At 30.4% G+C, this 26,173-nt stretch overlaps 1 long non-coding RNA gene across 1 annotated transcript; it reads left to right on the forward strand.

The window, feature by feature from the left end:
- The first annotated feature begins 1,453 nt into the window (after positions 1-1,453).
- LOC139483638 (uncharacterized) lies at positions 1,454-25,035 on the forward strand. Its single transcript, XR_011655061.1, has 3 exons — positions 1,454-1,529; positions 20,638-20,706; positions 24,919-25,035. It is a non-coding gene; the product is annotated as an uncharacterized lncRNA (long non-coding RNA).
- Positions 25,036-26,173: the final 1,138 nt, after the last annotated feature.

Below are 26,173 nucleotides of genomic sequence, written 5' to 3' on the forward strand. Positions count from 1 at the left end.
TGTTTCCTGTTCAGCTTAAAACCAAGAATTGTTATAGAAACAGTACAAAGGTTTGTAAAACCCAAACTTTGATAATTTTGACTAATTGTAGGTCGATATGGTTTACGAAAGATGCTAATAAAATCCTTTGAAATGCATACACTTGAATAAAAAAAAACAGGTAGCATCAATAAACAATTCCCCGAAAAGATAAAAAAAAAGAGAAAACAGTTGTATATGAATTTTAAAAAGAACTGAAGAAGAAGAGAAAATAGTATATCTTATATGCATATTGTAATAATATTCAAGCAGTCGGAGATCAGGTCCCTGAAGTTTGATAGTACCAATTCATGTACTTCTGATCTGAACAACAAATGAAATGTGTCCTCCTATGACAATTGTAAATGCTTTTATTATTCATAACCGTCAACAAGTGATCCCAAGTTTTCATTTGATACTATCACTTCCAAAATATTTCACTTATTGCAAAAGACACAGCTATGCTTCGGAACTGTTTTGTTTTAAGTAAATACAACTTTCGTGTTTGTTTTTTCCAACAGGACTTGAAGTATTGGGTGTATATCTTATATCTGAGTTGATTAAAATAGGTATCATTTCTTTAGAGTTATTTCATTCTTAAAGAAAATTTTGTTTTCTTCATATATGCATGTTTTGTTTGGTTTGGTTTGGACAATATCGTGCATGCATCGTGTATATTATTGTTCATGTTGCACACCACCAGAGATCCAGATTAAGTTGCTGGAAGGTAAGCCCATGTTTAGAATTTAAACCGTCTTTCAATTATCGATATTAAGGCTGAAAAAAAAACAATAGCTTGAGAATAGAAATTTATAGAATATGAACGAAAACTAAAACTGATTCCGGGACAACTTGAGCTTCTGTCCAGATGTGAAAGATTTCAACAAGAGCGTTCACATAACTTGATCATGTGAGTAGTAATAAACTTCACTTTAACAACTGAAGTTTAATATCTTGAGGTGTTTTTTAGAGACAGGAAAAGGAAGGAAACAATTTCAGGTCAAGAAGATAGAGTTATCCCTCTTTGTTCTTGTTCTCTCCTCTCGTGTATATAAGTGTTTTATATGTCTATATTTGTTCTTATTTATTATCAATCAACAATATGTTTGTTAGTTTGTATGTGTTGTTTGATGCTGGTATTGTATGAACTTTAAATTTGTTATTTGTATTGATATATAATTTCTTTATGGGCCTTTTTATAAGGAATAAGACATTTGATTTGATTTAATTTGTCACGTTATAAGTTCAAACCTCATAGCCAAAATATAGAAAACTTCCCAAAAGTTCTTGAACGAATCGTATATAACCAATAAGGAGAAGTCATGTGATAAATGATAGAAATAGATCATAGCGGGGAACTGAGTGACATCATTATTACCCAATGTTCCTGATTTATTATCCAATCATTTATCTCATTGCTGGTTTAAGGAATAGTGACTTGTATAAATACGGATTACCGGATGTATTAACCCAACCCTCGTGGTAAACGTCGTATTAACCAAAAGCATAAAGTAAGTTAGTATTTTTTCTATAAAGTCTTTGTTAATCTGTTTAAACAAACAGAAAAACAATAGTACATATGACACAACATAGAAAACTAAAGAATAAACAACACGAACCCACCAAAAACTATGGGTGATCTCAGGTGCTTCAGAAGGGTAAGCAGATCCTCCTTCACATGTGGCACCGGTCGTGTTGCTTTTGTGATTACAAATCCGGTAAATAGTCTTAATTCGGTAGGTTACATTCATGAAAGGGAAGGGGATTGTAGTTACGACGTAAGGAACATATCCGATATCGTTTGTGAAACGGCTATTTCATAACGGTCAACTAACTAAATAAGTATAAAGCTGTCTATAACTAAATTTTATTGTACAATAACTTTCATGTTTGAGAAATCAACTGCATCTAAAATGCGAAACCAAACTCATAGCTGTGTAATGCTACATTAGAACTTGGTAAGAATAAAACATTTCAGAAAGTATTTTTAAACAATTTTGTCTGCCATAGCAAATATAGCCACTCTAGTTATGTTATCAATAGCAATAATTCATTGAGAAGTACTTGGTAAAGATTCTGGAATATGTTAAAAAATATCTTAAAAGACTTTCACTTAGTTATGGATTTTGAATCCCTATCATGGAAAACTGAACCCATCCCCCCGAATAGACTTTTAAATCCTGGAAAATCTTTATATATGTAGGACTGTTCGGGAAAATTCGCAAAAATAAATAAAAAAAATATATTATGTTCATCCTAAATAAATAAGAAAATTCTCAAAATATTAAAGCTTTATTTGTCTAGATAAGTGAGTTATTAGACTTTTAAACTCGACTCTAAATTCTCGGCAAGACGCCATCTTGAAAACTAATGACCAGGGATATCTAACTAACACAAAGTTCTAGTACATGGCATGACAGGTCCGTTAATCAGTGTTAATATGACTTGTCAAGCTGTTGGATTTTCTACCCGACCAAGTTATGGAAGCTGAAAATGTCAACATAGTTTTCAAGATCAACAAATCAAGTAATGCTAAACTAAGATTGATAAGAATAATTTAAAAAATACTTTAAAAAACATCTTAATTTTTAAAGAAGGTTAAATATACGTCAGGTTAAAAAGCTGTAAATGACATAATATCGTACAATGGTTTTAGCTGGTCAATAAATTTACTTTTTTGGCACCCAGATACAGTATCAAGTATTGTATGAATTATTCTATAATAATGTAAAAGTAGTCTCAATAAAGTGAAAAAATGTCCGGAGATACTTATTATCAACTGAGATTTATTTCCTATGTAAAAGTTTATTTAAATGCTTTTTTTCTGAGGTATATTTTTAGCTTATTTTGGTTTTTTACCCAACTTTACGCGCGTTCAAAAAACTTGTCTTCTTGTAATCAGCATAGCTTAAAACAAGTAATTAACGAGGTATTGTAAATATGACATATTCGGATATTCTAACGGTCGACTTCCTGGTAGGCTTGTTTAGTTTAACACACAATAAATAAGGTCAATGAATCACATGCGTGACCGAGTGAACCAGTGCACAAGTAAAATTTATAAGATATACCATACCAATATAAAACTGTCCGTGATATACGGCCTGTGTACAAAATCTAACATTTTTTTAAGAGTGATTGTAAGAATACGTATAGATTATCCCACTGTTATCTAATTTCAACTTTACTTTTATTTATCTTTCTCCACATACTTTTCCGTTTTCATATATAATTTTTAGTCACGTTAATTCATATAAGTAATTTGCCTAGTTTTTATCCTCACATATGTGACTTCATTTTGACTCTAGAAAACAGTGGTATATTTTGAAATGCATGCCGTTTAATTTTTTTTTTAATATCTTAATTGGATTTTTTTAATGTTGGATCATTGATTACTAGTAATCGATGTATTATGTATGCCTATATGCTTGCTTCTTGTATGTAAAAATCCTGTCTTTATTGCATTTATTGCCCTAAAAGTGATGTTTCAATATGATGTATTAACAGTATATATATTACAATTATGAAAACACTACATGAACGTCAACAGAACCTATATACTAAGGCTTTTCTACCTCAGGCATAGATAACCTTAGCTGTACATGCTGTATTTGGCAAAAGTTTTAGGAATTTTGGTCTCAATGCTCTTCTACTTAGTACTTTATTTGGCCTTTTTAACTTGTTTTGACTCGAGCGTCACTGATGAGTCTTTTGTAGACGAAACGCGTGTCTGGCGTTTTTACTAAATTTAGTCCTGGTATCTATGATGAGTTTATTTTAATTTATTAATAACGTGATTTTCGTGTCAATCTATTTAATAATTATATATTTTTTGACTCTCGAAATTTAAATCATGAGAGATACCCGGGCGTGAAGTTGAATTATAAAACAAATAAAGTTATCGTTAACATTATTATGTGTACATACTGTAAAGGAGAGGATCCGGTAAGGGCTGATTTTGGACTCACACTTCAGGTTCATCTGATAAAAGATTTTGGACACTTTTTGAACACTCTACTTCATTCAACTGAATTACTTAATGTGAAAGATTTAAACTGAGTTAGTCATTTAAGACTATCACATTTAAGCTTAGAAATGAAAAATATATTAAATGTGCCTTAATATGTCACTTTTAGATGGTTTTTGTAAAAAATGAAAGTGACCGCATCTGTTTTCATTCTCAAACTTTATATAAGTTATGTGTTGTCATCAAATACAACTTACATTTAAATATTTTGACATGAAAACAAATGCAGCTAATTTCATTTTGGACCCATGATTATCCATCTTATCTCTAAAAGTTTAACAATTTTGTAAAACTGCCATATTTTGGGCCAAAAAAGGAGTCTTACTGAACATAATCCTTTGCTGATATGAGGCGATTGAATCATCCTAATCAGATTAGTCGGGTTGGTTACTGGTACCAATAAATTTATAGATTCGCGAGCAATATTTTGTTTTCAATTGTTTAAAAAGAAAGAGACCAAATATTTCCATCACCATTTCCCTATTTGTTCCGTCTTTTTTACCTATTCTCGATATTTTACAACAATTTTTGACACAAATCATTAACTATATCTGTATTATTATATCACACGCAATTTATTGCGTCGGGAATAGTGTTCTTGATCCGTCTGTCTTGCAGTCAGTCTGTCCGTTCATGTGTCCGTCTGTCTATCCATCTTTCCTGGTCTTGTCATCGCAACTTCTCTAAAACCACGCAACAGAATTTCAAGGCTCCGTGTTGAAGGCCGTACTTTAACCTATAATGGTTTACTTTTTAAATTGTTATTTGGATGGAGAGTTGGCACTCACACCACATCTTCCTATATCTATTTGTCTTTATGCCCTTTATTGTTTTGTTTTGTTGTTTTTTAATTGTTGACATATGTGTTTGTTTTATAGTAGTTGATATTATAACACAATGTTGACTGCTGTACCCATATTTCTGCCATTTTTACCAATTGTGTCTTTTTGTTTTGTTCATATATCGTTGTCAATATGGTATCTCTTTACTTATTTTGCTTATGTTTTCCATTCCTTATGTTGTGTTCTTCAAACTTTATTTTGTAAAACACTTCTAGACAATAACATTGAGATAAGATGGATAATCATGGGTATTTAATTACCTGCAATTCCTATCTTTCCCTGACACATAAGACCCATCGAACAACAGGAAATTATTGTAGCTTATTACCACCCATCCCTTATATATAAACCTCTTTTTCAATTATCATTTGTATACGACCGCTAAAATTCAAATTGTTTAAGACGTATATTAGTATCACGTCGTCGTCGTCTGCGTCGTCGTCGTTGTTGTCAGCGTCGTCTGGAGACAGATGATTTCCGGATGATAACTCAAGTTTAAGTTTTGAAATCAATATAATTTGACACAAGGTTTATAACCAATAAAGAAAGGTTGGGATTGATTTTGGGGGTTATTATCCCAATAGTTAAGGAATAATGGGTAAAAGAGGGACCCAAATAAGCATTTTTGTAGTTTCAAAACAAGAACTTTGTTGAAGTGAATGAATCTCTCTGAAATATAACCACCAGTTTCCATTCAATAAAGGGACGGTTAGGATTGACTCTGGGGGGTTATGTCTCAAACCATTTAGGAACTAGGGATAGAATAAGGGAAAAAAGGGTTTCTTGTTAAAGGACAGTTGAGACAATTAAAAAAGCAGTGTAAGTGAGGTTATCCAAATATAACATATTTGAACTTTTTAAATTGCTTTTAAATTATGTTTAAAGAAATTTTGTGATTTGGAGGCTAAGAAGTTGCTTTTAAATTTTTTATTATTACAGAATATTGATTTAAGCCATGGTTTTGTATGTCAAAAATAGAAATTGTGGGAGGGGATAACAATATTTTTCCAAAAAAGGGGGAAGGGTAAATTGTTTTTTAATTTATTGATTGGGGTCGTTTGAAACAAGGATGGAGAGTGTTATTTCGCAACAACAGCAAAGTGAATTGCACAAAAGCAAAACATTGAGCATAAATTCAAATCATATAACCAATTCTAAGTTCTCAATATCTTTGTTATAAAGAAATTGTCTATTCTTTTAAGGTCAATTTGTGTTTAGAACTTGTGTTAAATGCTGATAAAGGAATCTATTTTAAGATATGACTATTAAATTGTGCTGATCAGTGTTTTCTATTTTCAGCCATGACTATGATGTACTTTTCTATTCAATACTTTTATGATGTACTTAAATGGGTTTGGTTTTATAAAGGAATTTATTTTCAGATATTACAGTAAATTTTGCTGAACTGGGTTTTCTAATTTTAGCCATCACTTTGATATCATTTTCTATTTAATACTTTAATGATGTATTGAAATTGGTTTAGTGTTTTGGTTTTGTTGGTTTTTTTTGCATTAATGTTACCACCCTTACAATGATTTTGTATATATTTTTTAACATGCAGGAAGTAAGAGCCAAAACAAGCATTTTTGTTTCAAGACAATAACTTATGTGAAAATGTATGGACCTCTCTAAAATTGTACTACAAGGTTCCATACTACAAAGGAAAGACTGAGATTGAATTTGATGGTTATTGATCCAAGGGGGGTTCAAAAAGTTTGAAAAGGGGGCTTCCAATATTTTTTTAAACAATTTTTAATTTCAATTTTTTGAAAAGTTTAAAAAGGAAATATTCAATTGCACATTGCGCGTGTAGTTTGTATAATCTTTGACCATATTTATTGTGTGTAAGAAACCTATTGTATGGCAAAAATTTGATTACAATCCAAATTCAGATAGTATCAAGCTTGAACATTATGTCAAAATTTGCCCCAACTGTTCAGGGTTCGAGCACTGCGTATGTATCAGGCTGCGCTTAGCGAAGCATTTTTGTTTTCTTCTGTTATTTAAAGTAATACTCCGTCAATAAGTATGAGTTAGGGGATAATGTTAGATGATATTGTTTTTGTTCTACCAATGAAAATTGAATACTAAAGTACCTTTCCATGTAAAACTGAACCTTTTTCACCTATGGACCTAAGATTTTCAAATTATCATAGCTATTTCTGCAGTTCTTATATTCTTATAGTTATAATGTTTTAATAAATACTTGGTTTGAAACATTTTAGAAATTGTTTTTTTAAACCTTTTACTTAGCCATAGCAAATTAAATCCCCTTCTGTAGACGTCAGATTTTGAAAATATCATAGATGTTCCTGCCAATTTTATAGTTATAATACTAAAATAAGTACTTGTCTTTTGTAGACGAATCTTGCATCTGGCGTGAATATAATGTTTTAATTCTAGTATCTATGATGGGTTTATTTGATAGTTTCAAAGATTGGGAAATGGGTTAAACATTTTTTTAACCAGGCATGGAAAATTAAAGCACCCCTCTCCCATGTATTAATTCCCCCTTCTGGTATTTAGATTTAACTAAAATGTTTTTATTTGAATCTATATGGATATTTGGTTTGATAGAATTAACTTTAAATCTCAATTTTATTTATTTGTATGAAGGTCAGACATATAGTTATGAAATGATACGTGTACAGGCTGGTGCCTCGGTGTCGTCGATTCATTAATATTCACCATCAAACCCTTCTCGTGAATAATTAGCATCTACAGGTTCATTTAATTTTTGTCCTTATCAAAAAAGTCGGAATATTGTATTCTTATCATGCTTATATCACTTTAACATTTATGTTACATAAAATGAGAGGAAACATATATAGTATTATTACATTGGTTGCAATGAATTACATTGATTTCCCAGTTAGATAAAAACCGATAATTTCACATGTGAAATAAACGTGGTTATTTCACTCTCTGACGTCATACAACAATAGGCGTTGTCAAGACGTCGATAACGTCGGATCAAAACAAATTGTCAATGCGTAGGAAAAAGATATAGTTCCTTACATTTTCTACATTAATTTTATAAAAAAAGCCAAATTTTGCCAATGTAATAAAAAGAATAACTAATCGCCGTATTTGAATATCAAAAATAAAACAACTTGTGACCGAACGCCGCTATGGATTAAACTCGTGCTGCGCACTCGTTTAATCCATGCGTCGTTCGGTCACGCGTTGTCTTATTTTTGATATTCAAATACGGCGATTAGTTATACTATAATTATCGATGTCTCTGAAGCAATACACTCAATAATATTTATATTTATTTTAAATATAATTGTTCCCAAATCGCCTAAAATACCATCTATATATGCGTGTCAAATATAAGAGCAATAATATCGATTATCAATTCAATCCTTGATAATGAAGGAAAACAACTAGTCTAAATGTTGTACTTAAAACAAAATATGGACATTGCACAACATAAATTGTTATCAGTAAGATTCAACGAAGATTTCGTTTGGCTTGCAATGATATAGAAACACGGAAGTTTATCAGGAAGAAGAGTCATATCGTATCGCAATATAGATAAGGGGCTCTGTATTTCTGTCTTATAAATATTTATCGGGCATTTTTCATTATCTTTAAAAAAAAAAACGCGAATTCTGAAATTCTTTTTAAAATCATTTCACTATTACATTTTTTTCTGTAATTAGATGATTTGTCTAGTATGTACATCGATCATTTCTGCATTCAGTATTTTGTCACCTAATTCTTTATGTACCACAATTAATTGTTATACTTCTGCACCGCATTATTCTCTCTTATTAGGTCATTTTTGTATATTTTATTTCTATTCACTAGTTCTATATATGTCTTGTACATTAATTCCTATTCTGCAAACCGCTCTTCTTGAACAACATTTATAGATAAGATGGATAGTCATGGGTTTAAATATTAAATACCTACAATTGCTTTCTTTCTGTGACACTACAGTCCTTTTAAATGCCTTTATTTTAAATTTGTAATTCTAAGTAGAAGTCGAAGCATAAATACACTTTATAAAAAGTGCATCGTGGTTTTATTTCTTTCAAACCAACCTTTATATTCCCGATGTTTTGTTCTCATTGTCGTTTTAAATTAGTTTGATTATCGCTTAATAAATAAATATTTAATTTGATTTATGACTAAAATTTGTTTTAAAATCTAAGTAAATTAATTGTTTTTGATTAATTTCCCGCCTTAATTTCCCTTATATTTAGTTTGGTAGATTTAATTTAAGATGTTTATTCTAACCTGTATATATGCCCCGCCAAATCAATATAAATATTAAGACGGAAACATATTAAAATTTATTCAACCTAAAATCCCAATTTTATTTGGGAATATATTTGGGTCTACATTTTGCTTCAATATCTAAGTAAATATTTTTTTTTTTTTTTTCTCGTTTCGTATTTATTTGATATATTTACCCTTTAAGTGTTAATGTTAATTTGGAGAATGCCCCATCATTTCAGTTATGAAATGAAACGTGTACAGACGGTGCTTTGATGTTAATCGATTTATTTTTAATCAATCATTATTAACCATCAAATCTTTCTCATGAATTACAATCAGCTACTTGTTCATTATTATTGTCACTATAAAAAATATTTTATTCTTAAAATACTGAAACATAAAGGAATCATAAAGTCAAAAGAGAAATATGTAGTAGGATAAATGTTTCTGATGAAATAAATTCTAGTTAAAGTATACATATAATTAGATTGAAAGATTCCCAAGTCGCCTGAAATACCTTCTACGTGCGTGTTAATATTGGAGTCAAGATACCGAGTCACTAATGTACATAAGGTTAACAAGAAATAAAAGTCATAATATATGACGTTAAATGATAATGATTACCTTCAATATCTTACCATGACACACCAGTCCTACTGAACATCAGCAATTCCAGTAGTAAATAGTTTTTTTAAGTATCAAATGTTTGTTCTTCTAAGTTGAAGTTGAATCGTTCATAAACCTTTTGAATTCTGTAATTTCCTCAAACCAACTGATATATTCCTGATATTTGGTTTTCATTGTTTTTTTGTTCCACTATGGCTAAACTTATGGCTAGAACTGATCTGATTTTCTTTAACTCGTTTTTTTTTATGAATTGTTCTTGTTGTATTTACATGATAAATTTAACTTTAAAGTGTTTATCTGATTTTTATGAACGACCCACCATACATGTAGTTATTGTTGCGAAGCTTGTATAAAACATATTGTTGTGAGCATTAAATGTTTCTTGTTCTGAGTTAAAGTTGCAACGTACATTTACTCTACCAACAAAAAACAGTACTAACAAAACATAACGAACCCCTAATGCAATTCAAGTAGAGAATGTCCATAAAAACTAACAAAAATCCAACGCTCGATAATATTAACCAACGGAACGAATAGAAAAGAACCGTCATATTCCCGACTAGTACAGCCATTTTCTGAAAACTAATTTTAATTGTCTTACCCACTGTTATATTCCCTAAAGTTGGTTTAATTTTCTTTTTGATTCATTTTTGTAACTGAAACTAATTTCAGTTTGCTTCAACATCAATTTAAATTTTTTTGTTTATTTATGTTCTCTCCTTGTCACAGTGTAGATACTATTCTGTACGCTATCCGGAAGTCGCGATTTTCGAAGCGAGGATTTCAAACTGGCTAACAGAACGGTTTTGTTTTGGTGCTTTTTCTCATCATTTGTTTACTCCTATATCTATAAAGTGCTTTGCACATCTTAAATGTATGTATAACATCATAAATATGAGTAACTGTAACAAAAACATGCAGTAGAATATAAAATATTCGCGTGCATCACACCAACTTCATAGAAAAAAGTGAAATCGATTGACAACTTTGCTCTCGTAGTACAAAGCAGATAATCTTTTATTGCGAATATTTGCATCAGTTTACAGTCAAATATATACTGTTTCAATATTCCTACCGTATTTAAGTAGAATGTTCGTATTTCAAATAAAAAAATATGCTTTCCTTGAGGAACCCAAAATAAATTACTGTACGATCAGTCTAAAACTGACTGTATTCTAGTAGCGATTTCAGATTTTTTGTCTGTATGACCAGTCGTGATGTTGAAGAAAAAAACAACAACAAATGGAAGTTTTTAACGACCTTGACTGAAAAACAACGGCAAGTTGAAGGTATATACGTGTCTATGTGATATTATGATTGTGTCCATGGAACTATAACGTGTAATTTCTTTCATCAGACAATACAAATATATTTCTGATGATTTTTGTAGACGGCAAATTAATTTTTTTTCCGTCAGTCTTACTTAAAATCAAATGCCTAAAAAGCAATACATGATTCGCTTGTGGACTGTATTAGTGTGTCGTTGCAGTTATCTGTTTAACTATTACATTTTTAAAGACTATTTACACCGTCTACCGTTGATCAATTGGTGGTTACATACATCAAGCCTGTCTCTTTTAAAATGACAAAAAATAGATAGAGAAAGCTTTGTTAAAAAACTTTAGGTATTGAGGAAAGAATTAACGAAATTATACCCCACCACTTCTATAGTCCATGTTTTGGAAAAAAATAAACCACCAGAAAAACTAAATTATAGGTGCACAGGGGCATCATTTAATAACGAATATGAGAAAGTTTTATTAATACTAGTATATGGTAAGTTTTTGAAAGTTGCGTATAGTAAGCGGGTACCACCCAATAAGGTAATGGAAAAGTCCATATCATGGAAATAAAAAACTGATGATTTTTCGAAAAACCAAAATAAGAGGTACACAATTGAATTAAATGATAAGGAATCTGAAAAAAAAAAGATTCATTAAGTTATGACAAGTGTCTGAAGGAAGTTGTGGATATAAAATAGGTACGCCCAATATAAGGTTATGACAAAGTCCGTATTTACGATAGAGAAACATCAAAAATATTTTTACAAAATATTCGAAATAGAAGGTCCATACATACATTAATAGATTACAAATGGAGCAATTTTAGAAAAGTTTAACAATTGGTTTTGGAGGTCACGGTTGGAAATATCTGATGGGTGCCCCCATATAATGCAATGTTCAAGTCCGTATCTTATATAAAGAGACCCCATAAAATATTCTTAATAAAATCAGAAATACATTCCTTTTTTTATATAAATAAGGCCGTTAATTTTCTCGTTTGAATTGTTTTACATTGTCATTTCGGGGCTTTTTATAGCCGACTCTGTGGTATTGGCTTTGCTTATTGTTGAAGGCCATACGGTGACCTACATTTGTTAATATCTGTGTCATTTTGATCTCTTGTGAACGGTTGTCTCATTGGCAATCATACCGCATCTTCTTTTTTATATTTTTTATATTTATGATACGGAATCCGAGAAAAAAATCATTAATAGTTATACCAGTGACGGATTCAAGAAAATTGGGATCCGGCGGTTTGAAACTCTTTTTTTTAACTTTCAATGCATTTGTATGGGAACATATATTTGGAATCCTCTTTTCTCCTTGATTGGACCCCCTCTCCATTCAAAAATGTCTGGAAACACCAATGTATATTAAGTGGTGTATGTGGAGATGCGCTTGCAAAACCGGCGAAACATGTTGTACCGGTCCAACGGACGAACGGAAAGACGGACTTCATTATCACTATAAACCATCGCCTCACAAAGTGGTGTACAATTGAGTGTGAAAGAGACAGATCTACATCCAAAACAAAGTGAAGGAACTGTGATCAATTATAGGCTACAGTACGGCCTTGAATGTTTGTAAATTCATGCATTTTTATATAGTAACTATTAAATCTGTGTGTTTGTACAATTTTAAGTAAAACGGAGGACATTTCTGAAACTTCTATAAACAAACAAACCTTTTTCTTATTTCAGCCACATTCAAACATCCTTATACTTAATGTAGTAAGTCGAGTACACCCTATCAAGCTAAAACATGTTTGAAAGTTTACAGGATGTGAATTTATTAAAATATATTTGTGTTATTTAGAAAAATGCCATCTTCTAATGTATCGTAAATAACTTTGAAATCACTACTAGAATACAGTGAAATAATGACTGATCATACAGTTTCAAAATATACAAGCGAGACTGATCGTACAGTGAGAAATTCAAACAAGTGTAATTTTCTTATTTCTGGCTTCAAAGATCTGGCTGAAACTTTTACCACCACTTAAAATACACTTTATCTAGTAAATTAAGTCTGGATTTTACGTTAATTTGTACAGTAAGAGTGCAAAAAGATTGTTTTTATGTTCACCAACTGATTTTCCTTAGTGATGCACTTGAAAATCTCTTAATTAAGGCAAAGATACGAATAATGAATGTGCTAAATTTAATTATAAACCATTTGTGAGTATCGATGTCAGCTGAATTAATCATTAAGCAATGTACAGATGAACATCTTACCGTTTAATATAGTATATCCGACAAATTTAAAATGTGATCCAAAAAGTTCTCGCTTCGAAAATCGCGACTTCCGGAAAGCGTACAGAATAGTATCTACACTGTGCTTGTGTTTAATTTGATAGTCTTATTCTTAAATTCCAATTTCATTTATGACTGAGACTAATTTTAATTTGCCTAAATATTGATATGATTTGAATTCTATTCTAATAATTGTCCATTCTTGTACACAGGTTGATAGATTCAACTTATGAGTGCTTATCTTATTTGAATGAATATCCAACAATATGTATGTAATTATACGTGTACCAAGGCTGTGATTTTGTGTTCCTCGATTAATTTTTTGTCAAATTGTAATCCCGATCAAATCGTACAATGAACTCTAATCAACTACAGACCCATTACCATTCAATTCACAATATCCAAATAATCTATTAAAACTGAGTGATAGAAGAAGAATATTTATAAAACCTGAAATAAAATCCAATTTGCATTCTCAATGTTACCTGATTTCACTATTTAAACAGCAAGCTATCATTTTATAATCACTTGAAGTTGCATTGTTAAAAACCACGTCACAACTATATAAGAACCGGGACTTATTTTTTGGTGGTCAATTTTGTAAGATTCTTCATATTAAATTAATAGATAAAGGGATTGTAAACATTGTAATCAATTTAATTGGATTTTTCATTATAACTCCCAGTGACTGTAGTTCCATAATGTCGTCTTCGTCGTTGTCAGCGTCGTCTGGAGACAAATGATTTCCGGATAATAACTAAGTTTTGAAATCAATAAAATTTAACACAAGGTTTATAACCACTAAAGAAAGGTTGGGATTGATTTTGGGGGTTATGATCTCAATAGTTAAGGAATAAGGGGCAAGAGGAGGCCCAAATAAGCATTTTTGTAGTTTCCAAACAAGAACTTGTGTTGAATTGTATGAATCTCTCTGAAATTTTACCACAAGTTTCTATTCTACAAAGGGATGGTTAGGATTGACTTTGGGGGTAATGGCTCAAACCATTTAGGAATTAGGGACAAAATAAGGGAACAAAAGGATTTCTGGTTAAAGGACAATTGAGACAATTAAAAAGCAGTGTAATGGAGGAAATCCAAATATAATATGTTTGATTACCTATTAAATTGCTTTTAAATTATGCAAAGAAATTTTGTAATTTTGAGGTTAAGAAGTTGCTATTTAATTTATTATGATTAAAGAATATTGATTTTAGCCATGGTTTTGTATGTCAAAAAAAGAAATTGTGGGAGGGGGATAACAATATTTTGCAAAAAAAAAATGTATTCTTTTAAGGTGATTAGCTATCAATTTAGGTTTAGAACTTGTGTTAAATGCTGATAAAGAAATCTATTTTTTTTATATTACTATTAAATTGTGCTGGTCAAGGTTTTCTATTTTCAGCCATGACTATGATGTAATTTTCTATTTAACACTTTTATGTTGTACTCAAATGGGTTTGGTTTGATAAAGAAATTTGTTTTTAGATATTACTTTTAAATTTTGCTGAACAGAGTTTTCTAATTTTAGCCATGACTATGATGTCATTTTCTATTTAATACTTTATTGATGTATTGAAATGGGTTTATTGGTCTTTTTTTTGTTTTTTTTTGTGTTTGTTTTTTGCATTAAAGTTACCCCCTTACAATGATATTGTATATTTTTTTAACATGCAGGAATTACAACATTTTTGAAGTTTCCAGACAATAACTGATGTGAGAGTGTATGGATCTCTCTAAAATTGTACTACAAGGTTCCTTACTACGAACGAAAGACTGCGATTGAGTTTCATGGTTAATGATTCAAGGGGGATTCAAAAAGTTTGAAAAGGGGGCTTCCAATATTTTATTTCAACATTTTTCAAATTTCTTATTTTTGAAAAGTTTCAAAAAGAAATCTTCAATTGCACAGTATTGCGCATGTAGTTTGGCCACATTTTGTGTGTGTAAGAAATCTATTTATGGCAAAAATTTGATCACAATCCAAATTCAGATAGTATCAAGCTTGAACATTATGTCCAAATTTGCCCCAACTGTTCAGGGTTCGAGCACTGCGTTCGTATCAGGCTGCGCTCAGCGAAGCATTTTATGTTTTCTACTGTTATCTAAAGTTATACTACTTTTATAAGTATGAGTTAGGGGTATATGTTAGATGATATTGTTTTTGTTCGACCAATGAAAATTGAATACCTTTCCATGGAAAACTGAACCTTTTTCACCTATAGACTTAAGATTTTCAAATTATCATAGCTACTTCTGCAATTCTTATAGTTATAATGTTTAAATAAGTACTTGGTTTATATTAAACATTTTAGAAAATATTTATTTAAACCTTTTACTGAGCCATAGCAAATTAATTCCCCTTCTACAGACGTCAGACTTTCAAATCATCATAGATGCTCCTGCAAATTTTATAGTTATAATACTAAAAAAAGTACTTGGTAGTAATAAAAGTTGTTAGAAAATAGTTTTAAACACTTTTACTCATCCATGGGTTTAATCCCCTAATAAAAACATGCAAAACTGACCCTTTCCCCCTTTCATAGTCTTTTAAATTGTCATAGCTATACCTGGGAAATTCTAAATGTTATGGAAATATGAAAAATGCAAATTTATCTATACAAACCTTTTAAAACATTTTTGGTCTAATAGAACTGTTATGTTTTACTTTCTAATTCTAACTCTATACACTGATGAGTCTTTAGTAGATGAAACTTGCGTCTGGTGTGAATATAAAATGTCAATCCCGGTGTCTATGATAAGTTTATTTGATAGTTTCAAAGATTGGGAAATGGGTTAAACATTTTTTTTACTCAGGGATGGAAAATTTAAGCACCCCACTCCCATATATTAATTCCCCCTTCTGGTATTTAGTATGACAGATTTAACGCAAATGTTTTTATTTGAATCTATATGGATATTTGATTTGATATATTGAACCTTAAATCAATTTTTATTTATTTGTATGAGGGTCAGACATATAGGTATGAAATGATACGTGTACAGGCCGGTGCTTCGATGTTTGTCGATTCATTAATATTCACCATCAAACCCTTCTCGTGAATAATACACATCTAATTTTATTTTTTGTCCTTATAAAAAAGTCGTAATATTGTATTCTTATATCACGTAAACATTTATGTTAGGCAGCAACCATTTGATTTTCTGTGGGGGGGGGGGGGGGGGCTATGGTTTTTTTTTCGAAAAAAAAGTTTGTTTCCAGTTTTTGGAGAAAAAAATTATTTGTTTTGAATTCTGAAAAAAAAAATTGTTTGTTACACCCTCAGATGCCACTATATGTAATGCTAAAATTGAAAGAAAAAAATTGTTTTCGACTTGTCGCGATAAAAATAGATTGAAAAAAAGTTTGTACAGACAAAAAAACCATACCCCCCCCCCCCAGAAAATCAAATGGTTGCTGCCTTACATAACGAGAGAGGAGACATATATAGTATTATCAATGTCTCTGGAGAAATAAACTCAAAATAACATTTATATTTATATAAAATATAATTGTTCCCAAGTCGCCTAAAATACCATCTATATGCGTGTCAAATATCACAGCAATTCAATCCTTGAAAATGAAGGAAAACAACTAGTCTAAATGTTGTACTTAAAACAAAATAGGGACGTTGCACAACATAAATTGTTATCAGTAAGATTCAACGAAGATTTCTGTTTGACTTGAAATGATATAGAAACACGGAAGTTTATCAGGAAGAAGAGTCATATCGTGTCGCGATATAGATAAGGGCCCTGTATTTATCGGGCATTTTTCTTTATCTTTTAAAAAAACACAAATTCTGAAATTCTTTTTAAAATCATTTCACTATTGCATTTTTTCTGTAATTAGATGATTTGTCTAGTATGTACACCGATCATTTCTGTATTCAGTATTTTGTCACCTAATTCTTTATGTACCACAATTAATTGTTATACTTCTGCACCACATTATTCTCTATCATTAAGTAATTTTTGCTTATTTTATTTCTATTCACTATTTCTATATATTTCTTGTACATTAATTCCTATTCTGTAAACCGCCCTTCTTGAACCACATTTATAGATAAGATGGGGAGTCATGGGTTTAACTATTAAATACCTGCAATTTCTTTCTTTCTGTGACACTACAGTCCTTTTAAATGCCTTTATTTTAAATTTGTAATTCTAAGTAGAAGTCGAAGCATAAATACACTTTATAAAAAATGCATCGTGGTTTTATTTCTTTCAAACCAACCTTTATATTCCCGATGTTCTATTCTCATTGTCGTTTTAAATTAGTTTGATTATCGCTTAAATATTTAATTTGAGTTATGACTGAACCTTTGTTTCAAAATCTATGTAAATTAATTGTTTTTGATTAATTTCCCTTCTTTCAGCAAATATTTTTATTGCAATTAACATGAAATTATACTTGAAAAGTAATTAAAATTTTAGTTGACAATCATAAGACAATCATTAGTCATGTCGAGAGGTGTCTTAATCTCACGACAATAGTTATGACAAATCGTAACTTGGGGCACTTTTGAAAACATATCTTACGACTATGACATGTACTAAGACTATCATAAGACAGGTTTTAGTCATAAGATACTTTCGAAAACCAGGCCCCTGAAACATAAAGGAATCATAAAGTCAGAAGAGACATATATAGTATCATTGTATGATAAATGTTTCTGATGAAAAAAATTCTAGTTAAAGTATAAATATAATTAGATTGAAAGATTCCCAAATCGCCTAAAATCCCTTCTAGGTGCGTGTTAAATATCGGAGTCAAGATACCGAGTCACTAATGTGTACAAAAGGTTAACAGGAATAAAAGTCATAATTTATGACGTTAAATGATAATGATTACCTTGAATATTTTCTGACCCTGACACACCAGTCCTACAAAACATCAGGCAATTACAGTAGTAAATAGTTTTATTAAGACCTTTTCTAAGTATCAAATGTGTGTTCTTGTAAGTAGAAATTGAATCGTTCATAAACCTTTTGAACTCTGTGGTTTTTTCTTCTTCAAAAGAACTGGTATATTCCTGATATTTGTTTTTCATTGTCTTTCGAAAATTAGTTCCACTATGGCTAAATTTATGACTTCCAATAGTCCGCACATTTGACCATAAAAAGATAGAAGCGAGTAATCTTGCATGGCACTATATATATATATAGGGAGCACGGATAGGAAGGGGGATCGATACGTTGTGCCACGGTGCTTGTACCTAACTGTGTACTAAATACAAAATTATAAAAGCGTATTTACTAGTTCTACAGCTTTTATCACTCATGTTTTACACGGACTTTATGAAGATAACAATAAATACAAATATGTCAAGCTTTTAAATTACAATCCTAATTAAGACCCACTCCCCTTTTCCCATCTATCAATGCATGTCCTGTGGTTATAACTTAAACACTACAGCGGAGGACGATGCTCTTTATTGATAGACATTTTTGAATATAAATTACGATTATTTTTGTATATATTTTACGATTATTTTAATACAAATAACAGTCCAAAAATTAAGAAAACAATCATTTATAAGTACATGAATGTATTGGTATGCATCCATAGTTTCAATGTCAGGTTCGCGTTTTTTCTTTTAGGTATAAAATGTATGCTTTAACCCCGTACTCAATACAAATTAGATCTTTCTAATAATTGTAGGTTTGAAAACTATGATAATTCGCTTTGTCATTATGGGATTGCTTATGTCTATAGATATTGTAGGCATAAGAATCCTAAATTTTTCAATCCTAAATATGTTTAATTCATTTTCAATTTTTTTGTAGGTGACGAGATTTTTATTATTTTTAAGTATTCAAGTGGATGGAAGGAAACATTAAAATTTCTTTATTTTTTCAAGTTCCCACCTTGACGAAAGAAAATAAATCCAACTCTCTTTCAAATACAAAAAAAAATTACACCAAAATTATTATTATTATCATTATTATTATTATTATTATTATTATTATTATTATTATTATTATTATTATTATTATTATTATTATTATTATTATTATTATTATTATTATTATTATTATTATGTCTCATTGACGATTACCTTCACTCCATTTCAACTTCAGATAAATATACTCTCCTCGAAGTCAAGATCTTGTTGAAAGTTTTTTGGAATCTAAAGAAATGAGCCCGAGCGAAATTATTTTCTTTGTGCCAAATTATTACAATTTTTTATTGTATAGGCAGCACTCGGTAGGTTGTCTCTTGAATATGCATCTCCACGTAAAAAACAGTGTGTTCATTGTATACAGAGTTGCTAAAATATTTGAAAACATTTCATTGCCCCCCCCCCCCCCCCCGATAACACTACTTTGTTGGGCCAACATTGGTGATTGATTGGCACAGTTGGTAAACAGTTGGCGTTGGCAGGACAACAAGAGACCAACGTTGGCCCAACAAAACTCAGTCAACAGTTATTTTGACACTATTGGCCATCTAGCTGTTGGCCCAACAACTTTCCACCAACTGTCATTTTGATGTTGTTGGCCAGATGCTGGCCCAACATTTTCTTACCAACTGTTATTTAAGTAGTTTGCCGAGCGATATTCGACTTACTTTATCCATGGGTTCGTTGTAAGATTTTCTGACTGAAACTAACTTTATTTGAATGATCCTTAGGTTAGGCCTATCTAGAGAAATTGTATATAGATTGTGTTTGAAGAGCATTGAAGACGTAGTAAAAAATCAAATAATAAAGTCTTATACCAAATTGGACCATGTTAAACCGTCTGTACCAAGAGCTAGAAAATTTTTTAGTATTTTGAATAATTCAAAAGCTTTTAAAATAGTATTTATAAAAAAAAATATCATTTAATTTCCACGACAATATTGAAATATAAGCCAACAGTGTGCTAACAATATGCCAACGTATTAAGTACCCTGTTTTATACCACATATTTTTTTTTTAGATATTATTCCAAAGTGTGAACCAAAATATTTATTCTTCATTCTCTTTATCTAATATTTTTAAATCTGTGTACTCATTGAAATGAATTTATCTTAATGATTGAATAATTTTATGCACAAACAAAAAATACTTAAATCCAGCCCAAACAAACAAATAAAATTTGAATATAGTTTCCTTTTTTTTTAATTTAGTCACCATACTTCAACTGTACTCATTTGACACGAGTGAAAATAACCACTCTGCGAATGACAGTTGCGAATGAACTATATATTTATCATATACTTAGACTAAATAACATATGATTTTTACTGTATGATAATAGCATTAAAGTGACGTAAATTGTCACTGACCCCATAAACATCGTATTAGGTCAATAGTGCACTTTGTAACTCAAATTGATTATTTATATTCAACATGCTATATTTTATCTTTCAGAAATGATGTTTGAACTTATTATCTGTATTTTAGCCATAGCGTTTTGGGCTGTTTCAGACCATTTAATGGGTGAGCTACTTTTATTCACTATCTCTGTTAACAACTAAACTTTAAGGTACAATTCAATATTACAGCTTTTGAGAATTGATTCATCGACCAATTCAGGACTTAATGCTAATAAAAAAACTATAACAATTCAATGGTATATGAATTCTAAGGCTTTGCTTATAAAAGGCTATTGTTTTGACAAAGGAAATGTTAAGGTTACATTTCTGTAAATATTAACAATGCAATTTCCCATAGAGAAACAGATGTATTTACAAAGTGCAACCTATACTAACATTTATTTAAATAGAAAACTCTCTAAAAACACTTTGTTTCTCACAATAATACTTACTTAATTAAGGAAATCCCTGAACATACTCTAAGTTTTCTTTTACAGTACATTTTATACCTCTGTCCCTGATACAAATTTTGAAAACAAGACTTAATCATTGCCAGCTAACCCTGTTTGAAAATATTCTAATAGTGAATCGCAAGCATTTTAGAATACTATAAATGTAAATAAATGTTTAGCAGGTAATTATTCCAACATTCAAGATTATATTGAGTATCCAATCCTGGATTTGTCACCAGTCCTCGTCTTATTGTTTGCATATTTGTCAATGAAAGTTCACAATTTCTACCTCAAATGGACAGTTTAGAATTCTTGTCCCAACAGTATCATCTTTTACATATATCTTAAACAATTTAGCTAGTATATGAACTAGAAGTGTTTAAACAGAACCATATTTGCAAAAGTTGTATTATAAAGATACCAGTCTGATGTACGAATTCACTAAAAGGTTTATAGAAATGTCTGCTTATAAATGTATTTGATTTTTGCAGGACTTTCAAGCACAATTAATGTTTTTTTTTACAAAAGACCTTTAAATTTACATAATCACAGCATAAACCAGTCAATGTTTTTTTACCCTGAGGGCTCAAATGTTCAAAATATTCGCTGTTTCTAGTAATATGGAATATTTGGTACATATTTACAATAGAACACTCTATTTTTATATTTTTGTATTTCAAGGCTGTCTTTTTTATACTGCAAAAAATCACACTCAGGTGTTACGGCTTACTTTTTGGGTTATCGACAGGACAAAAACATCCCACCAATAATATTCAGGAAGAAATTATAAGTTTCAATGACTGCGAGGACTAAACTTTTCACTTCTATACAATTTTAATTACAAATATCCATTCTCAATTTTGAATAGTATGAATTTATTTTGCATTCAGGCCTTAAGGTAAACTATGCATACTGTAAACTGTGAATTTTTGCTGAGTCATCATAGTTTATCCCAGGATTTTCTCAATCCTCATAAAATATTTAGAAAACTTCTTATTTGAGTTGATTTCATTACAATCTCTGAGATGAACCAGATTAGGTGAAATTTTGCATGTTATCTTTCTTCACACAAAATAGGTGGAATTTCTATACAATACAATTTCCAAAAGGAACTCCTTTCACGGTAAAAACTCTACCACTTTTACTTTAAAGTTTTGGAATAAAATAATCCTTGATTGGAAAGTTCACACACCGTGCGTCTGGCGTAATAAATTGCAACCCTGGTACCTTTGGTAACTATTTACACCATTGGGTCGGTGCCACTGCTGCTAGCCGTTTTGTACGCGTGGAATTTTGGTCCTCAATGCTCTACAACTTTGTACTGTTTTGGCTTTATAACTATTTATACGTTTATATGCCCCGAACTTCTTAGAGTTCAAACCTACACTAAAATCCAGTACTACTCCTTCCTCGACTATAGGTTTCCCACAGATTTTAATTTGACCTGTATAAATATGTATATTGACTGGTAACATTCCCAAGTTGTGTCTCTACGCGATGATTAGATGTGAATGACGCCACAGATACAGTTAAGTCGGTCTCATGTCTTGACTCACATCTAGAAATTGACAATGAGGGTTGTTTAAAAACAAAACTGTACGCCAAGAGATGATTTTAAGCTTCACAATTGTGAACTTTCCATTTATATGTTGCATTATTCCAGCAGCGCCTGTATACGGAGTAAATATCTCCCAATTGATACTATATTCCCTAGCTTGTATTTCAAATCATGATTTTCTTGATAGAAGGTTGCTGCTCACAAGGAAGCTTTTAAACCAAGAGTTCCAAATGTTGAAATCATCCCTTCGTAAATTTTACGGACGCCATCACAAGTTGTTTGACGGTTATGGAATAACCGTTTCAGAGATGATATCGGATATGATCTTTATGTCGTTACTACAATCCCCTATCCTTTTCACGAATATGGCCTACCGAATTAGATTATTTACGGAGTTTGTAATAACATAAGTTATGCCTATTTTTCGATACATTTAGATGCCTAAGTTTTCACAGTTTGAATTTTTTGTTCTTTGAACCCAAAACAACCATACAAAACAGTTGTTCCATAATCTTCTTCACATTTGCTTTACATGTATCACAAATAACATGCTTGTGGATTTACAAATAGAGCATGAATATCCATTTGACGCTGGCTTTTGATAAACAAACAATACATGTAAAGCTATCGCTATAAAGGGAATGTTAATATTATTAATTTTGAAGTCTTCAACTATATCTCGGAACCTTGTGTTGGTTATATTTATTAGATCATCGTCTGTGTTAAAAAGCAAAATTTCAACTATCAAGGAAAATGAAAGAAACTTAAAATTATAATTTGTTTATATTAATTATTTTTATAAAACAAAGGATCATTAAATTATTCATAATCCCTGAAATCATAATTTAGGGAATTTGTAGAATAATTATTAAATTGTTCAGTGATTATGTAAAATCACTGGTCATTTTTCAGGGATTACATATAATTACTAAGGATTTTAATGATTACATATTCCCTGAAAAATCAGGGATTCTACATAATCCCTGATTATACAAATTCACTGTAACATATATATCCCCAAAAGAGGCTTGGTTTGAGAAACAGATGTTTTTACAAAGTGCAACTTTTAGCTGACCAATTTTGTTTACGCAACCTTAATAAAGGCAACGCAACATTAGTATACCGATGTTCATCCTAACACATGCAGTATCAATCAAATATTACAAAATATAAAAAAATATACATATCAAATTATAATTATCATCATTTCTTGTTAGATGTAACTGCTGACTACATAAGTATTTCAGATCATGTTTAGTCTTAGTTTGTCTACCAATAATTGATAAAAAGAAGTCTTTATAATAAAATTAAGTGAAATTGGCCGATAAACTCATTATAGACACAGGGATTAAATTTTTAATGTACGCCAGACGCGCGTTTCGTCTACAAAAAACTCTTCAGTGAAGCTCGAATCTAAAATAGTTAAAAGGCCAAATAAAGTACGATGTTGAAGATCAAGAACATTGAGGACCAAAATTCCTAAAAGTTTTGCCAAATACAGCTAAGTAATCTACTCCTGAGGTAGAAAAGCCTTAGTATTTCAAAAATTCAAAAGTTTTGTAAACAGTTAATTTATAGATATGACTAAATTAATGATAATTAATGTCATCACAGGAGTGTTGACTACTGGGCTGGTGATAACTTCGGGAATTTCCAACTCCATCAGCAGTATTATCGACCAAGTGGTTGTAAATAAACTTATCATAGATACCAGGATTAATTTTTTGATTTATGCCAGACGAGCGTTTCGTCTACAAAAGACTCACCAATAGGATTTTTTGAAGTGATAAATGTTAAAATCTATCAAAATTTAATTTTGAATTTGGTGCACTTCGAACAACAAATAAATGTTTCTTTTAAAACACAGATCCCACAGTCTAGCTAATGCTAAATATTTGATAATTATATCTATCACAGCTCATATTTTAAGTTGTGTAAATACATGAAGTTATCTGCATGTGTTGTTCAAGAAAATCAATCAAATTAAATATATAAAATAGTTATTACAGGTACCAGGATTATAATTTAATACGCCAGGCGCGCGCTTCGTCTATATAAGACTCATCAGTGACGCTCAGATCAAAATAGTTTTAAAGCCAAACAATTACAAAGTCATTTGATTTTCATAATTCAACTGTAAATAGAGTATTTCTCTATTCCTTGTTTAATGATTTGTGTCAATGATTTTTTTTAATAACTGATATATATATATATACGTTTCAGTGCGTTGACTTTTATAACAACACGCTTCAGATAAACTGTAATTTGTAAACTTAACATTTTTATTTACAACTTAAGTAACACTTGGTTCAAATATAATTTATAGGTGATGTAGTAGACCCTAAATTTGACTTAGTTTGGACGTGTGTCAAATGGTTCCAGAGCACCATCACTTTGACAAAGAGACTAAGAACAGTACTATGACAGGTACTTATTATAAGGATAATAAACTCATCATAGATACCAAGATTGAAATTTTGTAATTGGCCAGACGCAATATATGTAGATATGAAAGAAATGCATAACCTTTAAAAACAAAAACAGGAAGAAACAACTAAGAAAACTCTAACAAGTTGTTAACTTTGGTTAGGTACAACAAATACACATTTCAATACTAGTAACAGTGTTATATTACATATATGTTTGTACTTAGTAATTTGTTTAAGTTCGTCACATTTTATACATGTAGGACGCGCAATAAATGTATGCATATGTGAAATAAAAGATGTTTTGTAATTTCTGACATACAAACAGTAATATAATGGCAAACATATTGCAAACTTGTTATGTACTTAAGACAATTTTCAATCAATGTGGATATGCAGTGTATGACATTGATAAACAACCCAGGCTATAGAAGATAACCTAGGCTTAGATGTCAAAAAAAAATACGATTTACACACAAAAATCATGATAGAAGACACAGGCTCTGAAGTTCTGAACTATCAATTTGGAAATTCACAATCAACTATATTTACTCAAACTACAAGAAAACATTTGTATAAAAAGTATAATTTCGCCACTGTTCTAAAATTATTTTATGATGACAACGACATCAGACTCTTCAGTGATAAAAAAAAAACCACTTCAAGATGTTATACTGAATGTTGATTACACTCAAACCATAGATAATGTTCGTATAACTTTATGATTGACATATTGACATTTTTTTTGAGAATTTGTAAATAATTTTGATTTTAAGAATTGTTTATTACAGGAAGACAATAAAAGAAATTAACCATGGAAGTATATATCTGCCAAGATTCGAATACTTTGAACTACAATTATTCTTTTAATCCAATACCTTTATAGTTCTTCTTAATTCCAAAGTACTTTTATAATTGTTTTAGCATGTGCTTTAATTTTCTCAATGTAATAATGGTTTAAATTAGATATAACAAATAAGTTCAATTTTACAATAATGTTTCAAATTCTGCATTAATATCTTTTTACAATAAAATATTCATATCTTACATTTAAGATTAAAATTATTTGTGGCTCAGCGGTGTCTTTATTGTTGTTGTTTTTCAAAAGGTAATGAGCCATAGGTTTCCGGAGAAAACTGAATAGAATGTTGAATA

The sequence above is a fragment of the Mytilus edulis genome, chromosome 7, assembly GCF_963676685.1.
Source record: "Mytilus edulis chromosome 7, xbMytEdul2.2, whole genome shotgun sequence".
NCBI classification, from domain to species: domain Eukaryota; kingdom Metazoa; phylum Mollusca; class Bivalvia; order Mytilida; family Mytilidae; genus Mytilus; species Mytilus edulis.